This window comes from Anomaloglossus baeobatrachus, chromosome 1 (genome assembly GCF_048569485.1).
Source record: "Anomaloglossus baeobatrachus isolate aAnoBae1 chromosome 1, aAnoBae1.hap1, whole genome shotgun sequence".
Classification (NCBI taxonomy): domain Eukaryota; kingdom Metazoa; phylum Chordata; class Amphibia; order Anura; family Aromobatidae; genus Anomaloglossus; species Anomaloglossus baeobatrachus.
Window position 1 is genome coordinate 179,055,976 of NC_134353.1, and position 14,101 is coordinate 179,070,076.

Consider the following 14,101-nt stretch of genomic DNA (forward strand, 5'->3'; position numbering starts at 1 on the left):
CACCCAGACACAGTCTGCTACATCTGGGTGATTGCCTCCAATTAATGTATACCCCTGAAAATGGTGCAGGACAGAGCATGCTGTGACTCCATCTGCACCATTATAGTCAGTGTCCCCATCGGCGCTTACGTCCAAATCCCATTTTGCAGGGGGTTTGAATGGAAACCGCGACGGGACCACTGAATGGGAAGAGAAACGCAGTGTGAAAACACCTTAAGAAAATGCTCTCAGGTTTCCTTTAAGGGTATACCCCCCCCTTCAGATAATTACATTTTACAGTTTATATATACAATGAATGTACTGAAAGCTTGAGTAATTTTGTAAATACTTTGCTTTACTTGTACTGATCCTCCTAAATTTGAGCCTTTATTATATCTACGACTCTGCTTTCTTCTAATGACATGGTTGTGTAGAAAAGTGTGACACATCTTAAGAGCTCAGCTAAGCTGTTAGGGATGTGTGATGTTTGTTGGCTGTTTATATTGACGACCAGCAGAATCGTGAATTTCGCTCTGGAGTATATTATATACAGTACCACGGCTCTAGCAACACAACAAACAATTGTAAGCAAAGTATCAGTGTTCCTTATCGCAGCAAAGCTGATACAAATGTGAAAAATGGAACTTCATTAGTTGTTCTTCTCAGTGCTGACACTTTTTATGCACAGGGTCCACTGTATTACTGTAAAAAAACTAACACCTTAGGTGCCGAATCAAAGAGGTCAATAATTGGTATAAATGAACTTCCACTTAGTCAGTTTTGCTTTCAGGAGTCTAATGTATTACACATTATTTGCCATAACAATGCCTTAATTGTGGTAAATCAGAATAAATAATATAAAGTATGTTTGTAACCTTATCAAATTGATATCATAACATGTTTTTTTTTTTCGTTTTGGATAAAAACATTACATTTAATATAAATCAAAAACTTTAAGACTGAATGTAACTAAGTTATGTATATTATTTCTAACCTTTCCAAATAAAAATGTTCTGTAATTTTGTACAATTGTCCAGTTCTCAGTTATTACTTTACTATGTGACATGTACATTTATTTCAACAATGAGTATAAGAATCCTACAAGTCCTTGATTCAAATAGTGTAAGGTCTGTTGCAGACAATGCTCACATCGTCGTATAGGAACTTGTTTGGTGTATGACCCGGGAGAGCTCAACACATGCCCCAGATATTATCATAGGCCGACATGCCAGAGGAGTGTCCTGTGCTCATTGCATATCCTGCCATCCTTTATGGTGGGCCACATTTTTCTTTCTTGTGGCTAATGACCTAATGCCCAACTTATGCAGTAGTATACATTGGAGTTATATGTCGGGAGTAGAGATTAGCGGACCTGTGAAAATTTGGTTCGGCAGGTTTATTCGGACTTTAGATAAAGTTCAGTTTGGGACTCAGTCTTGACCCGAACCCCAATAGAAGTCATTATTTGGACAGATCAGCTCTCCACCCATATGTAGCCAGCCATAAACGGATCACTTCCGGGGAAGGGTGGGCATGATTTTTCCAATAATTTTCATTTTCGTATACACTACGTCTATATTAGTGTTCTTTAACCTGGCTAGACTTGTTCAGTGACACTGAGAAAAAATATTTTTTTCTGGTAATATTCTTTCAACATGAGGTCTTTAAAGGGTTATTCCCAAAATCATTGTGTGGTCTCAGTTTTTTTGTGTATATATAAAATTATTCATGTGTGCCAATACAACCTATATTTAATTCTGCATTGATTTACAAATACCACCTCTATAATAATTTTCCCCTTTCAACTCCCCAAGAGCTAAATCTACCCTTCAACCATTGGATCCATCATCTAGTATTTCTAATGCTGTCCATGAAGCATGCGCTGATGTACCTATTAACTGTAAATAACACACTCATTTCATCCTCATTGATCTGACAGCCGTCTTGTAGCACAGCTCAGCTATGTTACGCTCGATCCTGAAGATCCCACTGATACTCATTGCAGATGCAACTTATGGCTTTGTCTACTTAATTAAAATCAGATACACTTAATGACCCAGGGTTAGTAAAACCGTGTGCATCCTTATTGCTGCAACAACCGGTTGTAGCATGGCTCAACTATGCTATCCTCTGCTATGCATGCGTGAGAGGGTATGTTGATGTTTACTAAAGGAGGCTGGGACATTCAATGGTATATTGTAAGAATAAAAATGTTCATACAGTGTTTGTACATGAACCCATCAATTTCATTACTCATTACATCAATTATTTATATATATTTAACAAAAGTAACCTTATGAAAGTTTATAAAGTCATATTTCTTTGTCGCTCCATTGGGAGACCCAGACAATTGGGTGTATAGCTTCTGCCTCCGGAGGCCACAAAGTATTACACTTAAAAAAGTGTAACCCCTCCCCTCTGCCTATACACCCTCCCGTGGATCACGGGCTCCTCAGTTTTATGCTTTGTGTGGAAGGAGGCACACATCCACTCATGCATTCTCATATTAGTTATGTCGGTTGGAAGAAAAGAGGGCCCCTACGGGGCCCCCGGCATGTTCCCTTCTCACCCCACTACGTCGGCGGTGTTGTTAAGGTTGAGGTACCCATTGTGGGTACAAAGGCCGGAGCCTCATGCCGTCTCCTTCATCATCCCTTAGCGGCTCTGGGAGAAGTGGGATCCTGAGCGGTCATCCATTTACTGGGACCGTGCTCCCTCCGCAGCCCCTGTGGGAATCTGCCGGATCGGAGTCTATTCAACCTCAGGGACCGGGCCCTGCAACTCTAAGGTACTCTGTGTCCCCATAGGGGACTGTGCAGGGAGCGCACCTTCTTCCCGGACGCTGCGGCAGCTGCTGAATTGAGAAGGCCGGCGGACTTCCGCGCCGACCGTGCCTGCTTGTCGGGCGCGGTCTCAAATTTAGTCCCCAGCTTCATCGCGGCCTAGTCGCAAAAATCCCGGGCCTGCCTGTCAGGGGTAAGGGCGGGACTGCCGACCTGACGTCGGATGTGAGGGCCGGACCATCCTGCATGCTTCCTCCCCTGATCACTGTGGGGACCCCAGATTCCCGCACTTTCCTGGCGCCGCCCACGGCTCCACTCCTCCCCTGAGAGCTCCGGCAGCCATTTTTTGGCATTCTGCCGGTGGAGGATTCTCAGGAAGAGCTCTGCAGCTCCGGGGGACCTAAGGCAGGGAATCTGGAGGACACACACTCCGCTTTTTAGCGGTCGGTAAGCCACACCGGTCACCCGGTGCTGGTCCCCCCTAGGGTGCCGGAATAGATACGTATTTATATATATATATATTTCTGTTCGGTCGGGCTGTATACCCTTTTTTGCCCATATACCCTCAGTGATCATTCTCCTAGGAAACAACAGCATGTCGTCCACAAGGAGCAAAGCTGTTAAGGCACAGGGTTTTTTTGCGGCCTGTACCTCTTGTGGGGCTATGTTACCTGCGGGTTCCACCTACCCTCACTGTGAGCAATGCTCGACCCCTGCTTCGCTTGCTCAGCCGGAGCCTCGGTCACTAGTGGGCCCCTCGGCTCATGTAGACCCCCCTGCTCCCCCTGTCCAGGCGGCAGGGACAGAGTTCGCCTCTTTTGCTGAGAAACTCTCTGAGTCACTTTCACAATCCATGGCTCAGTCTATGGACAAATGGTCTGCCAAGCTGCTAGAAGCTTTGCAGTCCAGACCGGTCCTTACACAGGCCCCGGCCCCTGTTGGATCGTCGCCTCCAGGCCCCTCTCGGTCCGCGCCGCAGCGCGCTCCCAGGTTGGGCCCTAGGTCTCACGTGGAGGACTCCTGCCCGGACCACAGTCCTAGACAGGCTAAGCGGGCTCGCTGGGAATCTTCCCCGACTTCTTCACGCTGCTCGGGTTCGCAGCTTGAGGACTCTATGGAGGACGAGGCGGACGTCGCAGCTCAGGGCTCTGACCCTGACGTCGCCCTTAACCTTGATACACCTGAAGGGGACGCCTTAGTGAATGACCTTATCTCGTCCATCAACCAGGTGTTGGATCTCTCTCCCCCGCCTCCTACTGTAGAGGAGTCGGCGTCTCAGCAGGAGAAACACCAGTTTAGGTTCCCCAAACGTACACGTAGTGCGTTTTTTCGATCACTCTAACTTCAGAGATGCTGTCCAGAAGCCCAGAGCGGTTCCGGACAAGCGCTTTACTAAGCGCCTCACTGACACGCGTTACCCCTTCCCCTCCGAGGTCATTAAGGGTTGGGCTCAGTGTCCCAAGGTGGATCCTCCAGTCTCTAGATTGGCAGCTAGATCTGTGGTATCGGTTGCAGATGGCTCATCGCTAAAGGATGCCACTGACAGGCAGATAGAGCTTCTGGTGAAGTCCATCTATGAGGCCACGGGCGCGTCTTTTGCCCCGGCTTTTGCAGCCGTGTGGGCACTCCAAGCTATCTCTGCTTGTCTGGCTGAGATTAATGCTGTCACACGTAATTCTGCTCCGCAAGTTGCGTCTTTGACTTCTCAAGCGTCAGCTTTTTCTTCCTACGCCATGAACGCAGTCCTGGACTCTGCTAGCCGTACAGCTGTGGCATCCGCTAACTCTGTGGCAGTCCGCAGGGCCATGTGGCTGCGCGAATGGAAGGCAGACTCTGCCTCCAAGAGGTTCTTAACCGGTTTGCCGTTTTCTGGCGACCGCTTGTTTGGCGAACGATTGGATAAGATTATTAAGGAATCCAAGGGAAAGGACTCCTCCTTACCCCAATCCAAACCGAAGAGACCTCAGCAACGAAAAATAAATTCGAGGTTTCGGTCCTTTCGTCCCTCCGCCAAGCCCCAATCCTCTTCGTCCAGCAGGCCGGAGAAAGGCCAGAGGAACTCCTATGCGTGGCGGTCCAAGTCACACCCCCAAAAGGCCGCAGGAGGCACTGCCTCCAAGGTGGCCTCCTCATGACTCTCGGCATCCCCTAGCCGCATCCTCGGTCGGTGGCAGGCTCTCCCGCTTTGGCGACGCCTGGTGGCCACATGTTCAAGACCGATGGGTGAGAGATATTCTGTCTCACGGTTACAGGATAGAGTTCAGCTCTCGTCCTGCGGCTCGTTTCTTCAGAACCTCTCCGCCCCCCGCTCAGGCCGACGCACTGTTTCAGGCAGTGGACGCTCTGAAGACAGAAGGAGTGGTGATCCCCGTTCCCCTTCAGGAACGTGGTCGCGGTTTTTACTCCAACTTGTTCGTGGTGCCAAAAAAGGACGGATCATTCCGTCCCGTTCTGGACCTCAAACTACTCAACAGACATGTGAGAACCAGACGGTTTCGGATGGAATCTCTCCGCTCGGTCATCGCCTCGATGTCACAAGGAGACTTCCTAGCATCGATCGACATCAAGGATGCTTATCTCCACGTGCCGATCGCACCCGAGCATCAACGCTTCTTGCGTTTCGCCATTGGGGACGAACACCTTCAGTTCGTGGCATTGCCTTTCGGCCTGGCGACAGCCCCACGGGTTTTCACCAAAGTCATGGCATCCGTTGTGGCGGTCCTACACTCTCAGGGCCACTCGGTGATTCCCTACTTAGACGATCTCCTAGTCAGGGCTCCTTCTCGGGTGGCGTGTCAACAAAGTCTCTGGCGACTCTCCAGCAGTTCGGGTGGATCATCAACTTCCCGAAATCCAAGTTGACACCGACCCAATCACTGACTTACCTCGGGATGGAGTTTCACACACTGTCAGCGGTAGTCAAGCTACCGCGGGACAAACAGCATTCTCTGCAGGCAGGGGTGCAATCTCTTCTTCGGGGTCAGTCACACCCCTTAAGGCGCCTCATGCACTTCCTGGGGAAGATGGTGGCAGCGATGGAGGCAGTGCCGTTCGCGCAATTCCATCTGCGGCCACTCCAATGGGACATTCTCCGCAAATGGGACAGGAGGTCGGCTTCCCTCGACAGGAAAGTCTCTCTTTCCCTTGCAACCAAGACGTCTCTTCAGTGGTGGCTCCTTCCCAATTCTCTATCGCAGGGAAAATCCTTCCTACCCCCAACCTGGGCTGTGGTCACCACGGACGCGAGCCTGTCAGGGTGGGGAGCGGTTTTTCTCCACCACAGGGCTCAGGGAACCTGGACTCCGATAGTCTTCCCTTCAGATCAATGTTCTGGAGATAAGGGCAGTATATCTAGCCCTATTGGCTTTCCATCGGTGGCTGGAGGGCAGGCAGATCCGTATCCAGTCGGACAACGCCACTGCCGTCGCATACATCAACCACCAAGGCGGCACTTGCAGTCGTCAAGCCTTCCAGGAAGTCCGGCAGATTCTGCAGTAGGTGGAAGCCACAGCCTCCACCATCTCCGCAGTTCACATCCCGGGCGTAGAAAACTGGGAAGCAGATTTTCTCAGTCGTCAGGGCATGGATGCGGGGGAATGGTCTCTACACCCAGAAGTGTTTCGAGAGATCTATCACCGCTGGGGAACACCGGACGTCGATCTCATGGCGTCACGGCACAACAACAAAGTCCCGGCATTCATGGCTCGGTCTCTAGATCACAGAGCTCTGGCGGCGGATGCGTTAGTTCAGGATTGGTCGCAGTTTCGACTGCCTTACGTATTTCCTCCTCTGGCGATGCTGCCCAGAGTGTTACGCAAGATCAGATCCGACTGCCGTCGCGCCATTCTCGTCGCTCCAGATTGGCCGAGGCGGTCGTGGTACCCGGATCTGTGGCATCTCACGGTGGGACAACCGTGGGCGCTTCCAGACCGCCCAGACTTGCTGTCACAATGCCCGTTTTTCCATCTGAATTCTGTGGCCCTCAACCTGACTGTGTGGCCATTGAGTCCTGGCTCCTAGCGTCTTCAGGGTTATCTCAGGATGTCATTGCCACCATGAGACAGGCCAGGAAGCCAACGTCCGCCAAGATCTATTACAGGTCTTGGCAAATCTTCTTATCCTGGTGCTCTGATAACGGTTTGTCTCCATGGCCATTTGCCTTACCCACTTTTCTTTCATTCCTTCAATCCGGAATGGACAAGGGTTTGTCACTCGGCTCTCTCAAGGGCCAAGTATCGGCGCTCTCCGTATTTTTTCAAAAGCGCCTAGCCAAGCTTCCGCAGGTCCGCACGTTCCTGCAGGGAGTTTGCCACATAGTCCCACCTTACAAACGTCCGCTGGAACCCTGGGATCTTAACAGGGTGCTAACGGCTCTTCAGAAACCACCTTTCGAGCCGCTGCGGGATGTCTCTTTATCACGTCTTTCGCAGAAGGTGGCCTTTCTAGTGGCAGTTACATCACTCCGGAGAGTGTCTGAGCTTGCAGCGCTGTCATGCAAAGCCCCCTTCCTGGTGTTTCACCAGGATAAGGTGGTTCTGCGTCCGGTCCCGGATTTTCTCCCTAAGGTGGTATCTCCTTTTCATCCCAATCAAGATATCTCCTTGCCTTCATTTTGCCCTAATCCAATTCACCAATGTGAAAAGGATTTGCACTCTTTGGATCTAGTGAGAGCACTCCGGTTCTACGTGTCTCGCACGGCGCCCCTGCGTCGTTCAGATGCGCTCTTTGTCCTTGTCGCTGGTCAGCGTAAGGGTTCGCAAGCTTCCAAGTCAACCTTGGCTCGGTGGATCAAGGAACCGATTCTCGAAGCCTACCGTTCTTCTGGGCTTCCGCTTCCTTCAGGGCTGAAAGCCCATTCTACCAGAGCCGTGGGTGCGTCCTGGGCATTGCGGCACCGGGCTACGGCTCAGCAGGTGTGTCAGGCAGCTACGTGGTCTAGTCTGCACACTTTCACGAAACACTCAAGTGCATACCTATGCTTCGGCAGACGCCAGTTTAGGTAGGCGAGTCCTTCAGGCGGCGGTTGCCCACCTGTAAGAGGGGGCCGTTGCGGCTCTTTTTATTGAGGTATTCTTTTACCCACCCAGGGACTGCTTTTGGACGTCCCAATTGTCTGGGTCTCCCAATGGAGCGACAAAGAAGAAGGGAATTTTGTTTACTTACCGTAAATTCCTTTTCTTCTAGCTCCTATTGGGAGACCCAGCACCCGCCCCTGTTCCCTTCGGGCTGGTTGTTCTTTTGTGTACACATGTTGTTCATGTTGAATTGTTCTTTTGGTTCATGGTTTTCAGTTCTCCGAACATCCTTCGGATTGAATTTACCCTAGACCAATTTATAAGTTTTCTCCTTCCTGCTTTTGCACCAAAACTGAGGAGCCCGTGATCCACGGGAGGGTGTATAGGCAGAGGGGAGGGGTTACACTTTTTTAAGTGTAATACTTTGTGTGGCCTCCGGAGGCAGAAGCTATACACCCAATTGTCTTCGTCTCCCAATAGGAGCTAGAAGAAAAGGAATTTACGGTAAGTAAACAAAATTCCCTTCTTTTACCAATATAAATAACCCAGTACAATAACTAGTTTAATACACTACTTTTCTCTTTCCCTGCTTTTCCTCTTTTTCTCATCTCTGTCCTTTCTCTATTTTTCTCTATTTTTCTCTTTTTTTTCTGTCTCTTTTTGTAGAGGCTAACTCCAGGATTCTCGGGTAACCTGACGAGCTACTCTGAAGGTTGACTCAGGCAGAGTTCAGGTGACTGGCTATTAAGTAGCATTGTCCACAGTTGATTCAAGTTTGGTACTATTTTAGTTGGTTCAGCTCTAGTTAGGTGTCTACTAGAGATGAGCGGACCCAAGCTTTAAAGTTCGGTCTTCATACCAAACAAAGGTGTTACAAGAAAAAAAAAATCAGAGTTTGGGTGCGTTACGCAAACCACTTGAGCAAGCATCGCTGTGCCCAGGTATGCTCAGTGGTCAGCCCAGTGCGAACTGCTTGCAAGTGTGTAGCTCACATTGGGGGTAAAATCAGTGTTATTAGATGTAGTGTGAACAAAATAAAAAAACTTGCCCTCCCCCAAAAGTGCTCTGTTTACCTCTGTTTGAGGTTTAGGTCAAGTTTGAATCCAGACCTGAACTCGCCGAACCCAAACTTCCACGGTTCCACTCATCTCTAGTGTTTATCAATTAAAAGTCAAAGAGCATTTAAAATCCTGAAGACTGAGAAGTCAAAACTAGCACTCTGGGAGTATAAAGATCTCAATAGGAAAAGTAAAAAATAAATTACGGTAGCAAAGTTATTTACAGATAAACAAATCTCCAACGACATTAAAATAAATTAAAAAAAAAAATGTTTATGAATATATAGAGGCCCCCAAAAAGGCTGATCACATCAGCCCCTTAAAACATAATAATAGTAATATAAACTACTCACAAAAAGTTAGGGATATTTGGATTTCGGGTGAAATTTCAGGATGATCCTAAAGGTCGCTTTACACGCTACGACATCGCTAAAGCGATGTCGTTGGGGGCACGGAATTTGTGACGCACATCCGGCTGCGTTAGCGATGTCGATGCACGTGACACCTATGAGCGATTTTGAATCATCGCAAAAACCTGCAAAATCGCTAATCGGTGACATGCCCCCCTATTCCCAATTATCGTTGCTGCTGCAGGTACGTTGTTGTTAGTCGTTCCTGCGGCAGCACACATCGCTATGTGTGACACCGCAGGAACGAGGAACCTCACCTTACCTGAGTCCACCAGCAATGAGGAAGGAAGGAGGTGGGCGGGATGTTATGTCCCGCTCATCTCCGTACCTCCTCTTTGATTGGGTGGCCGCTTAGTGACGTTGCTGTGACGCCGAACGAACCGCCCACCTAGAAAGGAGGCAGTTCTCCGGTCACAGTGACGTCGCTAGGCAGGTAAGTAGTGTGACGGGTCCGCACGGTTTTGTGCGCCACGGGCAGCGATTTGCCCATGATGCACAAATGATGGGGGGTGGGTACGCACGCAAGTGATATCGCTAGCGAGATCGCAGCGTGTAAGGCGGCCTTTAATTGCACTCTAAAATTTTCAGCTGAACTGAACGTGACCTTCTTTAATCTTTTGAATACACATGTCCAACTGTTCAATGTTTCAGATCTTTTTGCACAACTTGCTGTTCAGTAACAAGAAGCTTAATGGCAAAATTCACAACAGGTGTTTGATTCATGAATCATGCAATAAATTTCGGGGTTCAGTTATAATTGGTATTTAAACAGTCCTCTTCATCATGCTGTTCACATTTTGACATCATTCATGACAGCTAACAATTGATCAACAGTACCTCATCATTATGATGTTTCAAGCAGGATGTTCTCAGTTGGAAGTAGCTGTGATGACTCAGCGTTTAGCGACTTGTATTAGGGGTGAACTGTTCTTAATTAGGCCAGAGGTATGGGTCCTATTGTTTGTTAAATCAAAACAAGATAACCATTGTCTCCTCTGAGACCGATCAGAGCCTTATTGTCTATAAATGTGTATTGCCTCATTAACGCCTTATATTACCCCAATTACCACACACCAGGGCAATCGGGAAGAGTCAGGTAACGTTCCGGGATTGTCGCAGCCTCTGGATGGGACAATCCTGCAAGCTGCTATTTTTAGGCTGAGGGGGCCCCATCACCATGGGCCTTCCCATCCTGAGAATACCAGCTCCAAGCTGCCGGCTTTATCATGGCTGGGTATCAAAATTGAGGGGAGGAGCTCACGCCATTTTTAAGAAATTAATTAATTTTTAAAAAACCTGCATGCGTTTCCTCTTTTGATACACAGCCAAGATAAGCGCACGGCTGGGGGCTGCAGCCTATAGCCGTATGCTATATCTATGCTGGGTTTCATAATACGGGGGACCCTATGACCCTTTTTTTTATTTTTACATCACTCTATATGCAGACACAACGCCGATATGCTGTCACACAGGCTGGGGGCGCTGTCTGATTGCAATCAATTAGAGATGCTGGGACTGCTGGTGGGTGGGGGAAGCAATAAATATTTATGAAGAATAATGAGCGGCAGAGTTACAGCTGCATGGAGACCAGTACGTATAAAGCGCTTGTTTTATTCTTATTTTCTTTTTTTCTCCGGACCTGGGGTCGGTGCTCGGCTTCTTTTGAACCCTCGCTGTTCTGGAGTTTTATAGTCCAGGTCCACCCATCACTAGTAGTAATAGCAGATACTCCAAAGACCTACTAATAGGGAATTTAGATTGTGAGCCCCACTGGGGACAGTGATGATCACATCTGTAAATCTGTAAAGCGCTGTGGAATAAATAGCGCTATATTAGTGAGTAATTTAAATATTGCTGCAGGATAGAAAGTAATCTTAACCCCTTCAGAGCTGGATGTAGTTAAGCTCCAATTCAGGGTAAACGACAAGCGGGCACTAAAGAGGATCTGCGATCAACTATACGCTTTGACCTTCTGATCTCAGATTCCCCAAGATCACATCAGGCCATGACACATTTGTGACAGTACCCCTTTTCTACAAGGGGACTCAGGACCAGTGAAACAATACAACGAAAGGCCCTGGCTTTAAGGAGTTGGGAGTGAGGTCACTTCCTAACACTCACCTGAGGCTGATCCCTGAACGCTTTAAGATCCCTAGATGGGTCCTTCTCCTCGTGCACCATCCCATGCATAGGCCCTCACTGGCCGTGAACTCATCCTGACTAGTGTGAATGTGAAGGGCAGCGAGACGCTAGTCTCACCACAGCAATAAAACCACATAAGGAAGGTAAGACAAACATTTGGGGAAAGACACAAAAACTAGCACTCCACCACTTCTCCAGTGGGAAACTTCTCAGCTATGACAGAAATGAACACCTAAGCTTCTCCTGAGACAGGCATCTTCAAAGTGGACAGTATAGAATGAGCTATAACTGGCATAGGGAGGAGTGATTATTTATAGCAGAAAACAGTGGCTGCAGCTGAGTTTACAACTATCTATTAAATCACAGCAGGATAAAAATGAACTTTAACCCTGTCTGTATAAAACGTAATTAAATAATCTCCAACTCAGGGTAAACGGCGAGCGGGCACTAAAGAAGACTGCAATAATCTATACATTGTATAGCCCATGACACACTCGTGACATCTACTCACAAAGCTCATCATCTGGACCTGTTCTTTATTGCTGTTTGTTAAATCTGGTTCTAATATACCAAACTAACAGCCACGAGCCACACATTAAGGGCCCACATGTAGCTCCTGAGCCACAGGTTGTGGACCCCTGGTCTATATGGTCTAAATGGATGACATCTTAATTTTCTCCAAAGAGCCTGCTCTGTTTTGAAGAGTGCAATAAAACCCATCTCTTTGCCTACGTGGAAAAATGTCTCTTAGGCCCTGTGCACACTAGGCGTTTTTGCTGCATTTTGTGCTGAAAACGCTGTGACATTTCTTCCCCAGCAATGTCTATGGGTTTTCAGAAGTGGTGTCCGCACACATTTTTTTTTAGCTGCGTTTTTGTGGTGCCCACAAAAACAGCATGTCAATTATTTTTGCGTTTTCCACCCATTGAGCTAAATGAGAAGTTCAAAAAACGCAATGAAAAACGCAAATTGCAAATACACCTGTGTTTCTATGACTAAAAACGCAGCTATAAACGCAAGGGGTGGGTAGTACAGTGACGTGTACAGGAAGAGGATTCCTTCTGTTGGTAAACAGAAGCGTGAATCCTCCCGGTACCGCCACCGCTGCTTGCACCTCCCGTCCGGTGCCATGTCCGCTCCCGCGCGACGCCATGTCCAGGTGGGAGATGGAAGCAGCTGCAAAATCAAAAGTGAACAGTAGAAAAATAAAAAGGTTATTCTCACCTGTCTGCAGACTCCCGGTGCCATGTCCGCTCCCAGCTCCTCTCCAGGTACCGCCACCCCCCTCTCCGGCTGTGTGCAGACGGCCGGGACACCTCCGATAGCTGCAGGACCTGGCGCTGATCACCTGATGCGGACACCTGACGCAATCGGCTGACAGTGACCGCGGTGAGGCCGGCTTTTTACTACCCGGCCGACTAAACTATCAGCCGATGCCATCAGGAGACTTCATCAGATGATTACCGGCAGCTCCTGCAGCGATCGGATGGGAGTCAGCACAGACATGTGTATTTTTTTTTCCCAACTGATGCATCAGCTGATTGTATGAACGGCTTTTATACAATCAGCTGATGTGTGATGTGATTCACTTCCTTGACCCTTTGAACCTGACATCATCTGATCATTTTGCCTTCCAGCAAACCGATCAGATGATATTGGATCCGGATTGGACGGCGCGAGACCCTTGACCCAGGATTACTGCGGAGGGGGGGGGGGGGGTTCTTTATTTCAATAAAGATGGAGTCACTAATTGTATTGTGTTTTATTTCTAATAAAAATATTTTTGTGTTGTGTTTTTTTTTTATCTTTACTAGAAATTCATGGTGGCCATGTCTAATATTGGCGTGACACCATGAATTTCGGGCTTAGGGCCAGTTGATAATATACAGCTAGCTAGCCCTAACCCCATTATTACCCAGCGAGCCACCCGGCATCAGGGCAGTTGAAAGAGTTGGATACAGCACCAAAAGATGGCGCTTCTATGAAAGCACCATTTTCTAGGGTGGCTGCGGACTGCAATTTGCAGCGGGGGTTCCCAGAAAGCATGGGCACCCTGCGCTGTGGATTGCAATCCCCAGCTGCCCAGTTGTACCTGGCTGGACTCAAAAATTGGGCGAAGTCCATATTTTTTTTTTAATTATTTCATGAAATAATTAAAAAAAATAAAGGGCTTCCCTATATTTTTGGTTCCCAGCCGGGTACAAATAGGCAGCTGGGGGTTGGGGGCAGCCCGTACCTGCCTGCTGTACCTGGCTAGTATACAAAAATATGGTGAAGCCACGTCATTTTTTTGGAGGGCAAAAAACTCCTGCATACAGTCTTGGATGGAGTATGCTGAGCCTTGTAGTTCTGCTCCCCCTGCCTCTCCCTCCAGCATACAGTCGTGGATGGAGCATGCTGAGCTTTGTAGTTCTGCAGCAGTCTGCTCTCCTGCATACACTAGTGGAGAATGAAGAACATATTGAAGGAAATGACATCAGACCTTTTTTTTTCAACAATCTTTAATGGCATTGTTCACTGACAAAAAAACGCATAAAAAAGCGCGGTACAAACGCTGAAAAAATGCATCGCGTTTTTACTGCGGGTGCGTATTTTGTGCCTTTTTTTGCGGACAAAACGCAGAAAAAACGCAGCGTGAAAAAAAACGCCTAGTGCGCACATAGGCTTATAATGTAACCAAGAAGCAGCAGCTCATGACACTCATCTCTTCTGGA